The sequence below is a fragment of the Protopterus annectens genome, chromosome 2.part2 (genome assembly GCF_019279795.1).
Source record: "Protopterus annectens isolate FY-2018-M chromosome 2.part2, PAN1.0, whole genome shotgun sequence".
NCBI classification, from domain to species: domain Eukaryota; kingdom Metazoa; phylum Chordata; order Ceratodontiformes; family Protopteridae; genus Protopterus; species Protopterus annectens.
This window is the reverse complement of record NC_056730.1, coordinates 354082329-354101299: the sequence shown is the minus strand read 5'-3', so window position 1 is coordinate 354101299 and position 18971 is coordinate 354082329. Positions and strand designations below refer to the sequence as shown.

Sequence of the window (18971 nt, the reverse complement as noted above, 5' to 3'; positions counted from 1 at the left end):
TCCACTGCCATTTCTCCTAAGCACCTCCATGCTTCCATTGGTATGTCATCTGGGCCAACAGCCTTTCCATTCTTCATCCTCTTCATAGCTGCCCTTACTTCCTCCTTGCTAATCTGTTTCACTTCCTGATTCACTATCCTCACATCATCCAACCTTCTCTCTCTCTCTCTCATTCTCTTCATTCATCAGCCTCTAAAACTCTTTCCATCTACTCAACACACTCTCCTCTCTTGTGAGTACCTTTCCCTCACTATCCTTTATCACCCTTACTTGCTGCACATCTTTCCCAGCTCTGTTGCTCTGTCTAGCCAATCGGTACAGGTCCTTTTCTCCCTCTTTAGTGTCCAATCTCTCATACAACTCTCCATACGTCTTATCCTTAGCTTTTGCCACCTCTCTCTTTGCCATGCGCTTCATCTCCTTATACTCATGTCTACTTTCTTCATCTCTTTGACAATCCCACGTCTTCTTCGCCAGCCTCTTCCTCTGTATACTCTCCTGTACTTCCTCATTCCACCACCAGGTCTCCTTGTCCTCCTTCCTCTGTCCAGTTGTCACACCAAGTACCTTTCTAGCAGTCTCCCTTACTAGTTCTGCTGTAGTTACCCAGCTATTCAGTAACTCTCCACTGCCTCCCAGTGCCTGTCTTAACTCTTCCCTAAACTCCACTTCACAATCACCCTTTTTTAACTTCCACCATTTAATCCTTGGCACTGCTTTCACACTCCTCCTCCTCTTCTTGATCACCAACGTCATCCTACAGACCACCATTCTATGCTGCTTAACTACACTTTCTCCTGCCACCACTTTACATTCTCCAATCTCCTTCAGACTGGCCCTCCTACATAGGATATAATCCACCTGTGTGCATCTTCCTCCACTCTTGTACGTCACCCTATGTTCCTCCCTCTTCTTAAAATGCATAGTCACCACAGCCATGTCCATCCTTTTCGCAAAATCCACAATCATCTGACCTTCTTCATTCCTCTCCTTAACACCATACCTACCCATCACTTCCTCATCCTCTCTGTTCACTTCATCAACATGCTCATTAAAGTCCACTCCAATCACTAGTCTCTCACCCTTGGGTACACTCACTACAACTTCATCCAACTCACTCCAAAATTTCTCTTCTCATCCATCACACACCCAACTTGTGGAGCATATGCACTAACAACATTCATCATTACACCATCAATTTCGAGCTTCATAAACATCACTCTGTCAGACACTCTCTTCACGTCTAAAACACTCTTGGCATATTGTTCCTTTAGTATAACCCCTACCCCATTTCTCCTGCCATCCACACCATGATAGAACAATTTGAACCCGTTTCCTAAACACCTGGCCTTACTTCCCTTCCATCTGGTCTCTTGCATGCACAATATATCAACCTTCCTTCTCTCCATCATATCAGCTAGCTCTCTTCCTATAGCAGTCATACTGCCAACATTCAAAGTTCCTACCCTCACTGCTACACTCCTAACCTTCCACCTCTCTTCCTGCCTTCGGGCATGCCTTCGCCCTCCTCTTCTCCTTCGGCCAACAGTAGCCCAATTTCCGTCAGCACCCTGTTGGCTAACAGTACTGGTGGCGGTCGTTGTTAACCCGGGCCTCGACCGATCCGGTATGGAAATATGAAATTTTTGTGCCATAAGTGATGTGGCAGAATTTTTATGCCGGATGCCCATCCTGACACAACCCTCCCCATTTATCCGGGCTTGGGACCAGCACAATGAAATGCACTGGCTTGTGCATCCCCAGTGGCTGGGTTACACATCTACCTGTTAATGACTGTGACTAAATGAAACTAACCCAACACATTCCTTTAACCTAAGAAGCTAATCTTAGTTATTACCTAGCATTCTGTCACTGTCCTGCTTAATAGCCTTTCCTTATGTTAAACCTACTCTTTGCTGGCAACATGTTGATTGATGCTGAAACTATCATTACAAGAAGGTTGCTGTCATCCTGTAATGGCAGTTAAACTCAGAGAGCAGATAGAAGATGAATGCTGCATTTTTATAGCTTAACCCCTTTTCTCTGAGTCAGTGCATTCTCAAGTTGGTGTATACATAGTTTGGACTTGTGGGTAATTTTCTCTTTGTCGGGGGGTGCATGGGGTAGGTTTCATTTTGTGCTTTGTGACCTTGGGAATGTCACTGTTTTGAGTAGCAATCTCCTTAGGTTTTCGATGTTGGGGTTCAAATAATTGCACTTTGATTAAACAAGTTACAATCATTTATAGTAAACCTTCCATTTGATACTAGAAGGTTTTCCAATTTTCTTGGTCAGAAATCTATCTATTAATGCATTATTGATTCATTTAACTTCTCCTGCTTCCAAAATGAGAGCCCTACTTTTGTCACTATATAGTTGATAAATACCCAGAGTGTCAAACCTAAAATACTGCTGGCATCCTGTTATGGTGGCCAGATTCAGAGAAGAGAGAGAAGGCAAGTATTGTATTTTCCTCACATTCTCCTTCTCCAAATTTCTGTGATCTTGACACTGGTGTGTATGTATATATGTGTGTGTGTGTGTATACACACATATATATATATATATATATATATATATATATATATGGATCTACTTTATAAAATCAAAAATCCACTTACTCGAAATTCTGAATGTCGAGACCATGTTAGTGAAATGTCATAATATCGAACACCCTGAACATCTCATTGTTACTCTGGGAAGCTAACCACAGGGCCACCATGGAAAAAGCACAAACCGAAGCAAAGTAAACCCACCCATGTAGGGGGCTGCGCCTCCCACACCCCCAACTAAATATACCAACCCCAAGATTGCATTATAGAGGAGAAAAGAGCAAAGTTCACCATGGTGGCCCAGTGGTTAGTTTCCCAGAGTTACAATGCGATATTCCAGGTGTTTGATATTGTGACGTTTCGCTTATGTGGTCTTGATATTCAGACTTTCGAGTAAATGGATTTTTGATTTTATAAAGTAGATCCATACACACACACACACACACACACACACACACACATATATATATATATATATATATATATATATATATATATATATATATAGTACTTTCCCTTCAAGGGCATTTGTCTGTGACTATGTTTTGGTAATGCACAGTAAATGTTTGTATTCTTTCTGGACAATATGCTGCCCAAAAGGTTTCATATTGTGTTTTACATAAATTCTTATTATGACAATTTTTCTTTTGTATTTTACATTGTATTCCTTCTACTCCATCTAAATTTTTCACTTTACTGGCATTCCCCCCCCCCCCGCCTTAGTGATGTGTGCCAATCCTAACCCTGTCCCTAACCCTAACCCAGTACACCTTACTTTAAAAAAAAACTCTTTCCATAACACCTCCGCTGTTCAGAAATTTTTATTTTATTTATTTATTTATTTATTGACATTTGATTACTGGGAAAGTCCAACTGAGTAGAAGCCCATTTTTATCAGAGACCTGGGGAGAAAAGCTCCAAATTATAACAAAACATTTTAAGAACAATAATTTTACATTTTTCAAAAATAAAACAAAAACATCTCCAGTTTAAATAATTATAGCAAATTATATATAATATAAAAACATTGATTAAGAATCGATGCAAGTTACATGGCATTCATTTAATATTAGAGAACTTTTAGACATTTTGTAGTGAAATTAAATCTAAGTTAGTCTAATACAAACAGGAATTGCAATATGAAGAGAGAGAAAACAGGCTTATGGTATATTTAGAAATAAATTCAGGTTAGTGAATTTGATAGCAGTAAGGAAGTAAGTTAATACAAATGTAAAATAAAATAAATAAAATAATATTTTCTAGGTTTGTAGACAGAGAGGAGTTTTTGGCCACTGGATCTTAATGACCAACTGGGAACATAGTTATGCAGAATAGTTTATAGTGCTGTACAGACAGATGGATGCTGGATAATTTTATAGGTGGTAAGAAGCTGTGCATATGTTAGTTGATGAGGCAGTCCTAACCAATTAAGGCTTTTCAATGCTATACAGTGGTGGATTCTGAAAGCGGTATTTGCTTCAAGTTTAACAACTTTGTTATAGCACTGTGCAAGTTTTAATTTTTGTGAAGCCTGGATGTTAGTAACAATGGGAGCGGCATGAAGAAGTGTAGGGAGGAGATCAATAGTGGCAAGTGTAGTTTTAGTTACGTCCGTGAGAATGTTTTTAGCTCTGTAAAGCATCCCTAATTTTTGATGAATTTTTCTTACGCAATTTTGTATGTACATGTCAAATGTAAGACTGTCATCTACTATCACCCTTAATAGTTTGCTGTAAGAAGTGACTTCAGTGGTTGTATCAAAAGAGAGGACGAAAATTTTGTTTTTTCGTGACAGAAGGATTTGGGGGGAAAAGTAGTAGTTTGGTCTTTTTTGGGTTGAGCATAAGTTCTGAGTTACGAATCCATGTTTCAGTGGCTATTAAAGCTTCAATATCAAACACATTGTAAACTACTGTGAATACCACGAACGCCACTGCACGAACAACAGTTAATAAATAAAAACAGAATTTATTAAAACTTTGGTTGAGCACTTTCATCTAAAAAATAGACTTCATCGGAACACTTTGATTAATGAACTAGAGATTTAAAAACATACATACAACCAATGACAGGCTGGTGTTTGAATTAAAATGACTCACATGATGACATCATTTCCCCTTCATAAATATGTGAGTACCTGCAAAAATAACTATATACATAAGTCACATCCTAGCTTCAATTATAGGTTTTACAGGTATATTATCATTTATACCAGGCAGGGTAGTAGCATTCAGTAATATTTGCTATCTCACTTCTTTTTCACTTAATAATGCTTTTATATTTCTCCCCCTATTATGTGGGTTCAAGACTTCCAACAATGCAAACTTAAAACATATCACACTCAGAATTGTCCCTAATATGCCTATATAGAGCATTGTTGACATCCTCTTTTCTGATGGCATACAAGTGGTCATATATCCTATCTTTAAGGTGCCTCCCAGTTTTACCCACATAAAAACCGAGGCATCTGGTACACTGGGCAAAGTATACGACATTCATTGTCTGACAATTCCCTTTCTTGAATTTTATTACTGTTTGGCTCTTATTACCCACACTCATGGTGGGTTCTTCTAGTATGGCAAAACACTGTTCACATCAACCACACTTGGTAGTACCACTCCTACATGGCTGTATATACAGATTGCCTTTATGAAGTTTCCTTTTCATATTACATCCTATTTTATGGATTTCCCTTTTCTGCACTGTAGTGCGATCTCGGAGTTGGTATATATAAAGAGCGGGGGGTGTAGGGAGTGCAGGGGGGCTTGCCCCCCTTCTTAAAACGTTCCGGTAGGTTATTTGTGCAGTTTTTTTTTTTTAATTAGACTTTCGAACTTTTAAATGTTTGATCATATGGTGTCGACCATATGACAGTCGAACTTTTGAAAGTTCAATTATCTAATATAGACCCATCTGACCCAGCTCTGTTAGAAATGCTACATCTAAAGAAATCCCAATCCCTCTGCACCACACTCTCCAGAGACCTCAACCTCATTGTCACAATCAACAGAGTATGCTGGAGGCACAGGTTCATAACCCAGAGACAGCCCATGCTATGGAATAGACTTCCCATACATGTCAAACAAAGCACCTCACTGGCCCTCTTCAAGAGGAATCTTGATGAGTGGATGGGAAATAGAAAATTCACCCCAGGGATCACTCCAGTGGCTCTACTTGACAGAGGCACTGGGAACTAAGGTTGGATGACATGATGTCAGGGTAATCCTATGGGCTAGGCTTGTAGACACCTATGAACCTTCACAGGTCCACTGACTCTGTTCCCCTCATAGATTGGTTTGGTACATCACCACCCCCTGATCTGGTTCGTCTGTAGTCTTCACCCATTACATTATCTTATTTCTTTGTATCCCTCACTTTTTTCTTCATGCTGAAACTATTTTAAGTTGTGCTAACAAATAGTTTGGATGTTTGATAGCTCGTTTTCCTGTTTTTCCTTGCTTACCATTTTTCATGTTTATCCAGTGACATACTCTACTTACATTGTTGTTTGTGCTTGGGCATACACAGAAACTGAGAGTTCATAGGTTCATAGGTTCATAGGTGTTTACTAGACTAATGACCACAAGGGCCTTTTTAAGTCTTCCCATGCATCCCAAATCTCTGGCAAGTTTTAATAGCCAGAGATTTGGGATGCATATCCCTGGAGGAGTGGTTACTACCTAGAAGCTGTAGTTTTATTGGCCATTTTGGGTCAATTCTAAAGTCCTTGATCTCTCTCTCTTAAAACCAGGCTGCCTCGTGGTTTTGGCGTCTTTTCAGGCTTGCAGGCAATGCCCTGTATGTCAGGCAAAGATATGCCCTCAAAGCCTGTAGGAGACAGAATACAGGGATAGAGTCTTGAAGGTCCTGCAGATATCCAAGCAACAGCCACCCCTCAACAATACCAATGAATCACATATCTCACAAAATCAGTGTGCCTCACAACCACAGCCCTTAAGGCCAAACAACACACCAAATACACTTGCTATAGGGGACTCTATTGTCCGGCACACTGACGTCCCGCTCACGAGACTGAACAAGGAGAAGGTCACTGTAAGCTGCCTGTCAGGTGCCAGGATCTGCCACATAATGCAAGCACTCAAGTCACTCCAAAGCAAGTACAAGTATGACTCCGTCTTTGTCCATGCTGGTGTGAATGACCTGAGATGTACCTCCCTGGACTACATGAAAAGAGACATAGAGGAGCTCTCTGACCATGTAGCCCAGGTTGGTATGAACCTGACCTTGAGTAGCATCTTGCCCTCACCAAGAATGATGCCACAGTATAAAGACAAAATGATCAGTTTCAACAATTGGCTAAAGTACTGGTGTCATTCAAAGGGGATCCAGTGTCTGTCAGCCTGGGATGACATGCTCGACAAGCCACGTTGCTTCGCTAGGGACGGCTTGCACCTGTCACCCTTAGGCTTTCGTATACTGGTGAAGGCTCTTGCCACCCCCATAGTGCCTTTTTTAGGCAAGGCTCAAAGGACAAACCCACCTCCATAGACAACCCAAGGATAAAAAAACTAAAGGTAATGCTACTCAATGCCAGAAGTCTAAACCTCAAGATGCATGCACTCGAGGCTCTCCTCAGTATGGAGAAAATCGATGTCTGTGCAGTAACAGAAACCTGATTCAAGGCTCCTGAGAGCACCCCAGCACTACCAGGTTATAACTCATACCATGCGTTTCAGCCTCAAAACTCTTACTGAAGCACAAAAGGAGGTGGAGTATCTATATTCATCAAAGATACCTACACCTCCAGGCTAGTGGCACTACACGAAGCATCGGAAACCATCCATGTGCAACTAACAGCGGGCAAAACTGCCTTTCAGTTTGTAGCCTGCTACAGAACACCCTCCCTATTACAGGAACCCCACTTGGCATTCCTGAGAACACTGGAGAATATGAAGGTCTCTGCAAACACTATGTTATTGGGTGACTTCAACTACCCAAACATTAACTGGGAAAACTACTCAAGCCCAAACACCCTCGCCCAATGGTTCCCTGAATTTATAAACTCTAACGCAATGGAACAACTGGTCACCACTCCCACAAGAGGGAACAACATATTAGACCTGGTCATCACCAACATGGGGGCTCTATGTTCCACACCAGAGGTAAACCCCTCATTGGTAAGATCAGACCATAAACAAATTTCCCTGGACATCCATATCCCGTCCCCACCCCCAGCCAAGGAAATCACTGTAAAGAATTTCTCAAAAGCCAACTTTGCACTTCTCAAGACTGAGGTGGAATCCTTCAAAGCCCCTGGGCCAGAGGATAATACAGCCCAATCCGCAGAATCCTTTACAAATGCATTCTATGAGCACCTGCAGGAATGCATGGATTGTGCTATCCCAAATAAAGCCAAAACTCACTCCTCCAAAAACAGGAGACTGATCTGGTGGACCCCAGCCATAAATAAGCTATACAACAGAAGGAGGAAGCTACTACATGACAGAGCAAAATCCCAAAAAGGGAAGGCATCTCTGATCAGTATTAGCAAGAAACTTCAATCCCTCATAAAATCATCAAAGGCTAGTTTCGAAAGAAAAATTGCCCTAGACACTAAAGATAATCACAAGGCCTTCTTTAGTTATGTCAGGAACATGGGCGGAAACTCCCAGATATGCTCTGAATTGTTGCATAATGGTAGAAAATATACCAAACCTACAGACATAGCCAACATCCTGGCAGGCAGATTCAGCGCAAACTTCTCCCCCACCCCCCCCAAAGGAGCAAATGCCTATCCCAACTGAATGTAACCTCCCTGACATCACAGATGCACAGGTGAAAGCTGCCCTCTCCAAGGCAAAAAACACAACATCTATGGGACCGGACAGTGTCCCAGGCTGTGTCTTACACGAGCTCCAAGAAGAACTGAACCCTCACATTAAGTCACTGTTCAAACTTAGCCTTACTACAGGTTATGTACCCAAAGAATGGCGTACAGCTACAGTGGTCCCACTCCACAAAGGTAGTGCTGCAACGGACCCCGGAAACTATCGCCCCATAAGCCTGACTAGTCTAGTCTGTAAAGCTATGGAGCGTATTATCATGGAACTCATAAATAAAGACATTGGGAGCCTCCAGACACTGGACCCTACCCAATTTCGCTTTGTTAAGGGCAGATCTTGCATCTTAAATCTAGTTGATTTCTTTGAAACAGTTACCAAAGCCATAGATGAGGGCAAGGTAGTCCACACAGCCTACCTGGACCTCGCAAAAGCCTTCGACACAATACCCCACTCGGGTATCATAAATAACCTTACCAGCTTAAATATCAACCCCTATATCAAAAGATGGGTTGCAAACTGGCTCAGAGATAGAACCCACATGGTCAGAATCGCAGGTGCCATGTCTGAATCCAAACCAGTTACAAGTGGCATCCCACAGGGCTCAGTTCTGGGACCTCTCTTGTTCGGTATATAATTCTCTGAGGTTCAGGCTAACACAGGGGGATTATGGCTGACAAAGTTCGCAGATGACTGCAAACTGGGGGCCATAATCGAATCTCCAGCTGACACAAGCATCCTCCAAAAGGGTCTCACAGAGACAGATGCTTGGTGCCAAAGCCACGGCCTCAAGCTAAATGCTAAAAAGTGCATAGTCATCCCCTTTGGGAAAAACAAGGTGCCCACAAATTACCACATAGGTGGTAATCCATTAAGTACGGAAAAAGTAATTAGAGATTTGGGGACCAACGTAGATAGTAATCTCTCCTTTGATAATCACGTTGCCAAAGTGGTTAGAAAGACCTTCTACATAGCCCACCTTATCACGAAAGGGTTCGCATCTAGATCAAGAGAGGTCATTGTGCCCCTCTACTCGTCACTCATCAGGCCCATAATTGAATACAATGCCTCTTTTGGGATGTACCTTACCTGACACCTGTTGCAACTGGAGAGACCCCAAAAGTACCTCACCAAGAGGATCATGGGCTACAAACACATGTCCTATGCAGCTTGACTAAAGAAACTACAGCTCTACTCAGTTGCTTACCGCCTACTCAGAGGCGATCTATGCCTGACATACAAAGCCATGTCAAACTCAGAATTAATGGACATGCTCCACCTCAAAAAATACAAGTCCCTGAGAGCTACACTCTCCAGGGACCTAAACCTCAGCACAAAAATAAATAGGACATGCTGGAGGGACAGATTCATTTCCCAGAGGCTCCCCTCACTCTGGAATAGAATCCCAATTCATGTTAGACATAGCTCCTCGCTGACCCTCTTCAAGCGAAATTTGGACGCGTGGATGGGAAATCGCAAATTCACCCCTGGGATCTCCCCAGTGTCCCTGCTAGACAGAGGCACAGTAAACTAATCTTAAAAGGGTACCTTCTGTGACCTACTTTACAGAGGCACAGTAGGTTAATCTAATAGGGAGGCAGAAGCCAAACACACTCTGGCTAGGCTTATAAATGCCCTAGGGCAGATAGCCTAGTATCTCCCTATGAACCTATGAACCTATGATAGGTGTAAGCAGGGGCTTGGGCAACAAAACATTTACAAGCTAGTGCCTGGGAGATGAACCATTTACAGGTTGCCTGTGTACATTAGAGACATAAGTGAAATAACATGGATGAATTTCCTGCTCCTCACCCAATTGTCCAGGTTGCATTTGAATTGGGTTAGGAAGGAACTCTACTTCACATGGATTGGGTGCCTGTTCCAGAGACGGGGTAATCTCTGGGATACATACCTGTCTCTCCAGCAGGTACTATTTATATCACAGGTAAGGTTTAAGTCTTTAGAATAGATAATTCTGGTGCTGTTTGTTTTGCAGATATGCAGGAGGTCCATCAGAGTGGGGTCTGACAATGCCCTGTATATCAGGCATAGATATCCCCTCAAAGCCTGTAGGAGACAGGGATAGAGTCTTGAAGGGCCTGCATAGGACATTTTACTTAAGCCCTGTATTCTTTTAGTGAAAACCTCTGTGGGTGTTCCAATTGTTTTATATGCCTGGTTAGGTACATACCAAAGGGAGCACTGTACTCAATGACAGGTCTGAAGAATGCCGAATACAGTGGAACAATGACTTCCTTGGACTTAGATGCCATACCTTTGTTTATAAGTTGCTGAACAAAGAATGATTTCCTCACTACTGTAGACATGTGATGGTCAAAGACTAGATTACTATCTATGTGTGTCTCTAAGTCCCTGACTACTTGATCAATTCTAAGGGGTGTGTTGTCAATATGATAGTTACCAGAGGTGGATGACTTCCTGAAGGATACTATTATGCATTTCTTGGCATTTAGTTTTAGTCCATGGCTCTGACACTAGTTGTTTGTCTGTGTCAGCCACTCCTGGAGAATGTTTGTGTCAGTTTGGGATTCAATGACAGCACCTAATTTGCAATCATCTGCAAATTTAGTCAGCCCACGACCACTGACATTGGCCTTGACATCAGAGAAGTAAATGCCAAAAAGGAGAGTCCAAGGACTTATCCCTGAGGGACTCCACTTGTGACTCGCCTCTTTGTACAGGTGGACTCCCCAATTATAACTTCTAGGTATCAAAAGACTGCTCCTTGTCCCTTTTGTACTAACTCTGCATCTACTCTTTTCTCTCACATTCCATGTGGCATTAGTTCATAGGTTCATAGGTAGGTACTAGACTATCAGCCCTAGGGCCCATACAAGCCTAGCCAAAAAATGTACCCTGGCTTTCGCCACCCAAGAAAATTATTTTCCTGTGCCCCTGTCGAGCAGAGCCACAAAAGTGATCCCCGGGGTGAATTTCCCATTTCCCATCCAATCATCAAGATTTTTCTTGAAGAATGCTAATGAGGAGCTCTGTTTGACATAGATAGGTAGTCTGTTCCAGAGTATGGGAAGTCTCTGGGACAGGAATCTATCCCTCCAGTATGTTCTGGTTATTGTGGTAACAAGGTTTATGTCCCTAGAGCTTGTAGCTCGGAAGGATTGGGGTTTCGTTAAGTGGAGCATGTCCAACAGCTCTGGGTTTGACATAGCTTTGTATGTTAGGCAGAAATCGTCCCTGAGTAGGTGATATGCGATGGAGTAAAGCTGTAGATTTTTGAGATGGTCTGCATAGGGCATCTGTTTGAGGCCAGTAATCCTCTTTGTGAGGTATTTCTGTGGTCTTTCCAGTTGTTGTAGATGTCTTGTGAGGTACATACCAAAAGGGGCATTGTACTCTATAATGGGTCTAATGAGTGATGAGTAGAGGGGAACAATGAACTCTTTTTTTCTGGATGAGAATCCTTTTGTGATGAGATGAGCCACGTAGAAGGATTTCCTGACCACTGTGGCGAGTTCTGCACATCAGTGATCTGGCTTTATCCCACCCTATGCTATTAAGATGAGAGGTATCCTCGTGCATAAAACAGTTTTTGTCCTGCATGCCTAAAACACATGATCCTAGCCTATGTTTAAGTAGAAAATATTTAGTAGACGGCTAACCCTCCATTCCTTAAATAATTAATTCTCACCCTCCATGAACTCATATTTATCCACAGTTATGGCTTTATCCCTCACAGGGAAAAATATCCACTGCACACATTACATTATATGATCACTTTCTATGCTATCATATATGAGTAAAATGGTTATGTTGTGCAAAGGCTTGGGAAAAAGGATACTAAAAAGTAATACAAAAGGCCTTTTATGTCTTTTACAGTCTAAAAAAATGTTCCCACAATTATTCGATAATTGAGATAGTCTAAAACTAATATCAAAGCTACCTTTCCCCGATACACAGAAAAATGTCATAAATATTCCTGGCCAAAACTGAAACATGCTCACTAACAGGCTTCCCCTCCCTTCACTGAGCGTAAAGTGGATGGGATTTCAGTTCATTACATACAGTCGCCCTTTGTACATTTCAGTGGTTTGTTGGTCTACATAAAGAAAACCTGACAGAATGGTTTCTTTTTGTGTGCGGACAGTGATTCACATTTTTTTTATTTTTCCCTACAATTGTGCAACCATGGAGTTAGTGCAGCTAAATAGTGAGGTAACAGGGGGATGAGGCCACCCCTCATGAGGTTGTAGGGGGCATTACTCCCTGTAAACAAATGTTTGCTTGTGTTTTATTCGTTCGGATGAAGAAGATTTAACCATGTTATATTAGATGGTGGATATGCTTATCACACTAACTTTTTTCAGAGAAGATCCAGGTGTCGTGGTACAGTAATATGTGCACAGGAAATGACAGCTCTGATTTAGCCATGAATTATTGTGACCAATAGTTTACTGGGAGTTTTTGAGAGAATCAATGGCAGTGTACATGAAATAATTTATCTTCCTGCTCTCCAATCTGTGGTTGCCTAATTTTTGATGAGGACAGTGCTGCCTTTTCAAGATTAGGCATCAGAGAATTGATTTCTTTTGGACAAAAGTTTTGCTCTTATATTGCTGGTCATTGGCCTCTGCAAGTTGATTTGGAAGCTCAAATCACTGGGCAGCCTATGACATGGAAAATACTGCACAGCAGTGTTCAGAAAAGGTTCTGGAAGTGTCATTATAGTCTCTTTCTTAGAGATTGTTTAGAAATCACCGCTGCTTGGTCTACAAGGCAATGTCTGATTCAATTATATTTGAAAGTGTTGTCCTGAAATGCAATGCATTGCTGGGGAGAGCTAACACTAGATCACAGAATCTAATACTAAAAATAAATAACAGCAATGCCATTAGATGTGACAGATAACATTACACAACTCTTTCTAATGTCATAGAATACATTTCTCCTTACTATTCGGAGAAGTGAGCCATTTAGTTTCTTTAAAAACATACTTACACATATGTATGTACAGGAAAATATCAACACTGGGTTACTTTGCAGAAGTCAAGTTTCTTTAAATCCATTATGCTGCAAACCCATTAACTACTTCTAAGGCAGAGGTGAAAGAGTGGTTTCTGAAAAGGTTTAGGTTTTTGCTCCTGTATTAATTTGTAACTGTGAATAGTAGTTTATAAGAGTAAATGAAAGATGACTGCTCAGATGGTCAAAGAAGCATATCAGAATGTTAATTAGCTACAGAAATAGCAACTGCTGTTTCCCATTACGCAAGTCAAAACCCACTATTTATTAATTTTTTTGTAATTGAAAGCATTTATGTGATTAAAAACTGCCACCCTGAATACATACAATTAGCAATTTTTCAAGTGGGCTTTTATCCAGCCCCTTTAAACTGATGTATGCAAACCAGTGTGGCATTCCAATTATAGAGAAGGTTTGAAAAAAACTGAATTCATTTTATATGCATATTAACTTCTTCCACGGTGGTGCAGCGGTAGCATTGTTGCCTCACAGCAAGAGGTTCTCTCGTCCGATTCCCGGCTTGGCTTGGGAGTGCCTTCTGTGTGGAGTCTGCATGTCCTCCCCGCGGTCGAGTGGGTGTTCGAAAGACATGCATTGAATGGGCGTGCCTTCGTTGAAGGTTGGGCGTCGGGCTGGCAACTCGACACCATAAAAAAACTGCCAATCATTAGCGGACCGGAGTTCTGCTGTGGCGACCCCTAACCGGGAAAAGCCAGAAGAAGATTAACTTAAGCACAGCATGCATTTGTTATTTGTTTCCATACACAATCCATGTTATTACTGTCCTTTCAGTCTTTAATAAAAACTCAAAGAATCTCCTTTTTAAAGATGCACTGTGGCTGCGTCTTTGCAAGATTGCAGCTTCTAACCATATATTCGTAGGAAGCTCCAAATTGCCTTCACTAGCTTTTGCTATGGTGTGGTCCTCCTGTAGTGTCACTTTCCAGATCCCCATTGTAGGTGCATAATTCAAGTGACATGAAAATAAAAGTTTATTACTTTCGTCTGAAATGTGTAATACACAAAATGTGCCAGAGAAGTGAAAGGTACAAAAATCTCAAACTGAAAAACACTACTGCAAAAGAAAGGGGCAAAAAGTATATGCACTTGAACATTAGACAATAGTACAGTGTGGATTGTTCTGTGAGAAATAAAACAATACTACCATCTTGTGGACTAACCGCAATATAGCGTATGACTTCTACCGCAGTTCTCATAACCATGCATTCAGCAAGAACAGAAAAATAGGTGAGAACCAAAGGTTTTAACCTGTGTCCCATCTCATTTAAATCAACGCTGTCAATCATTTCACAGACATACAGAGAGGTTAGCTACACTGGGCAATTCCCATCACTATATAAAACTTCAGTTTTCTGTGTATTGTAAGACTGCAGACAATCAGATATATCAGATGTCTGTTTTTCTTTATCAATCCTGGAGCTGAACTTAAGTGTCACTATGTCCAATCCACAGATCTGCATCTTTTGTTATATAAAAGCTCCCATTGTTGAATGTTTCTTTTTAATGAATTTCATATTTCTCTCTTTCCACAGTTCAGTTTTTGTTATATTACAAAGTTTTTATCACAGTAAAATACAGACTGAAATTTGCAGACCCTAAATCAGAGTAATTTATTACCGTGTGTCAGGCACTGAGCATTTTAGTAATACTGCAAGTTTACAGGATCACAGAGCTTTACTATTCATAGTTTTTTGTTAACAGTTTGCTGTCATTTCAACTAGCATGCATTTTGAGGAAAAGTAATGCGATATCTTCCTTAACCATACAAAATGTCAAGAAGAACAAAATAGCGTTGCCTTTCAGCCATTCTGGCAACCTAGCGCATATGTTAGTGTATTGTCACTCAGTTGAAGGATCCCGCTTTAAGCTGGGACAGATACACAGTTAACAGGATGGGAGTTATACAGAGGATGAAAAATGCATACTACAAAATAACACGGGAAACAGATGTACACTGGATGTGGACAATCCAAAGACACCAGTTGGGTAAAAGTGCAATAGCTGAAACTGGGTATGCCTGCAAATGACTTATAAATTTAGCTTTATTTTCATCCCCCCACTCCCCATACTACTCCATGTGAAATTGCTCCTAGCATACCCCCCCCCCCCTCCCAAATTAACAGGGAGCAGTTTCTGGTAGTGCTTGCTAAGGTCAAAAACATTGTTTTAATGGGCCCTGACAATATTGCAGGTTGCCTTCTAAACTGTCTAAAACTTGACCTAGCTGGACCACTTGAGGCAGTCCTCAATGGCAGCCTTAAAACGGGTTCCATGCCAAGTGAATGGAGGGTCACAGCAGCCATCCCTCTTCATAAGGGTGGAATGTCAAAAAAAATCAAAAGTGGGTGTCACCTTTGAGGGAAATTGCCCAGGATTACAATGGCCCTCAAGGGCAGCTAGATTAGTACTTACTTATGAACCTATGACCCCAGCAGCTACAGACCCATCAGTTTGATAAGTCTAATATCCAAAGACAAAGAACAAATCATCATAGAAATGACCAACAAGGACATTGGCAGTCTACAGACATTGGACCCATCCCAATTTGGCTTTCTTAAGGGGAGGCCTTGGCTATTTAACCTGGCAGACTTCTTTGAGAGGGTCACAAAGGCTATGGATTAGGGTAAAAATTTTGCATACCACCTACCTTGACCTGGCCAAGGCATGCAGTACAATATTCTACTAAGGTATTGTTGACAAACTCTTAAAACTAGGCATAAATTCCTAAATAATCCACTAGATTGCTGACTGGCTCACAGATATGATCCAAGAAGTTAGGATTTCCATCAGGAGATCGGTTGCCAGTGGACTACCCCAGGGCTCCGTGTTGGTCCTGCTCCTGTTTGGCATCTGCTTTTTATTAGTCCGCAGTAATATCAAAGGCCTCTGGCTCACCAAGTTTACAAATGACTATAAACTGGGAGTTTTTCATAGACTCCCCCATGACACCAGCATCCTACAAGAGAGTCTAACACAAACAAATGACTGGTGCCAAAGAAACGGATTAAAACTCAATGCGAAGAAATGCATTATAGTACCCTTTGGGAAGCAGTCCACCCAAGCTAATTACTCCACTGATAAAACACCCCTAAGAGGTAACCCAATAGTTAGAGATCTGGGAATATAACTGGACAGTAATCTGCCCTTCACCCAACACATAGCCAAGTCTATGTCTCCTCAACTCATAAGCAAGGATATGGCATCCAAGTCCAAGGAAGTTATAGCACCACTCTACTTAACCCATATTAGACCCATTATTTGGTACAGTTCCCCACTGGCATCTACCTAACCAGGCAGTTGCAACAGTTCAAACACCCTCAAAAGTTCCTCATCAGGTAAATCTAAGGTATGAATACCTTGTGCTACACAGATTGTCTTAAGGCCCTATCTCTTTACTGAGTCCCCTACAGGTTACTGAGATATGATCTATGCCTGGCATATAAGGCATCCTCAGTTCCAGCTCTAATGGATCTCTTGTACATCTGCAAAACAAACAGTACCAGAAACAGTAGATCCAAGAAGCTGAACTTTGCTTGTGACATAAATAGAACATGCTGGAGAGACTGATATGTGACTCAAAGGATTTCTGCACTGTGGAATAAGTGCCCCATCTGTGTGAAGCAGAGTTCATGCCTGACTCTGTTTAACTGAAACTTTGATCATTGGATGGAAAATCGCAAATATGCCCCTGATCTACCCCTCATGTCCCTGATGAACAGAGGCTGACAATAAGTAAATTAATTCCCAACTAACAAAACACCTTACATAACCCTTAGCTACTTCCTTACTAACTTAGCCCACCATGTAGGTGTCCAAGGAATTTGGGGAGAAAACTGGGTTGGGTTGCATGGCTATGCTTACAAAGATCCTGGTGGTCATTACCCTAGTATAAACATATGAATATGAACCTATGAGGTATAGCTTGACAGTATGTGTTGGTAGCATCTATTAGAGCCAGTGATGGTAATACTGTACATGGCAACTAACCATGGCATTGAACACAGTACAGCCAGTGACATATATGTCAGCATCTGTGTTATACAGACTCCTGATGGGTGATCTCTGCTTAGCCTTCCATGCTCAGAATGGCCCAGTACTATTTGATCTCCTTCACCTAAATAGAACAAGTGGTAAAGCAAATATACATTCTTGAGAACTAAACCAATATTACCACATCAACATCAAATGGCACGACAGAAGCCTATCCCAACATGTACCGTGTTTCTGGAATTGGTTGCCCTTACCTATCAAGCAGAGAACTTCACTAGCAACCTTTAAATCCAGTCTGGATGACTGGATGAGTGATCATAAATTTTCACTGTGGATGTGCAAAAAAGATTTTCTTAATGGGGACATTGTTTTTTTCCCAATGAGCTTTTGAATGGTCACCTTTAGTCAGACGTTTAGTAAGAAAAGATGAAGCCATGAAAGAACATGTAGTGTGTAGGAAACAGAACAAGCAAAGTGCATGGAGAAACTGCAATGAGAGTGGCCTGACTACTCAAACCCAACATATAACTGGTGCGGTATATGGACATATGTGCCATAAAAATCCCCTTAAAAAAAAAACATTATGCAGGCATCTGAATGTTGTTACCATCTCACAGACCATTGTGTTTATCCCAGTATGTTCCAAGCACTGTAAACTTCCATACCCGAGGAGTTAACTCTGTGACTCTGTGTATAGCTCATGCCCTTGCCTCTGATCCTGTGTTTCAGACTTCACCTGCCATGTTTATACTAAGGCTTATCCTTTACGCAGTACCTTTACTGCTTTCATGCACTACCCCTTCCTACATCATAACTACTGATACAACTGAAATGTTCTGTGTTTATCAACTAAACTGTATGTCCATTTAGCACTTATTATACTGCACTGTAATACATTCCCTTAGCATGATTGTATTTTATGCATATTAATGTATGTTTACATTTTTAAAGCAGTCACAGCTTACAGTTCCCCATTTATTGTACCTCACTAACCTGTTCCAAAAAATTCTTTCTTTCTGCAATGAGCTTTGTATAGAAAAAAGAAATTACAGCTCAGTGACTATTAGATAAAAAAAAAACTAAACTCTGTGTAATTGTTTTCCACTATAAAAAGCTAACATACTCATCTGCACGGCCCTCATATGACACAACAGTGTCTTTCTTCCTGAGAGCTTTAGCCCACTTCCTTTTGGTGACAGATCCTAGTGCGTTAGGGCACATCTTCGTTGAAATATAGGATATTCTTGATTATGTACCAGCCATTATATTACTTAATTCACTATCTTGTTTTTCAGCTTTATTCTTGTAATTAGTTTCAGTTGTTTACTCTTCCCAGCTGAAACAGACTGATTTTTATCATTCCACTTCTCTTATCAAAGTAAATAAATAACTATTTAAATGCATACATACATGTATCCATCTACTGTAATTTAAAATTTCTCCTGTGATAAAAATCAGATCTAGATTTTGTATAATGCCTGTTAAGTATTACCTTTGTCTGTCTGTTTTATAATGGTTTAGAGATTTTATTTCTTGCAGAATTTGACAGCTTGTTTATTGAACTGTAGGTTTAATTAACAAAGCATTCACGTGGGTGCACAATATA

General features: G+C 41.0%; 1 protein-coding gene across 1 annotated transcript in view; it reads left to right on the top strand.

The window, feature by feature from the left end:
- The window catches only part of ITGA2 (integrin subunit alpha 2), a 2089078-nt gene that overhangs the window by 1774968 nt on the left and 295139 nt on the right, over nt 1-18971 (top strand). The window lies entirely within an intron of this gene.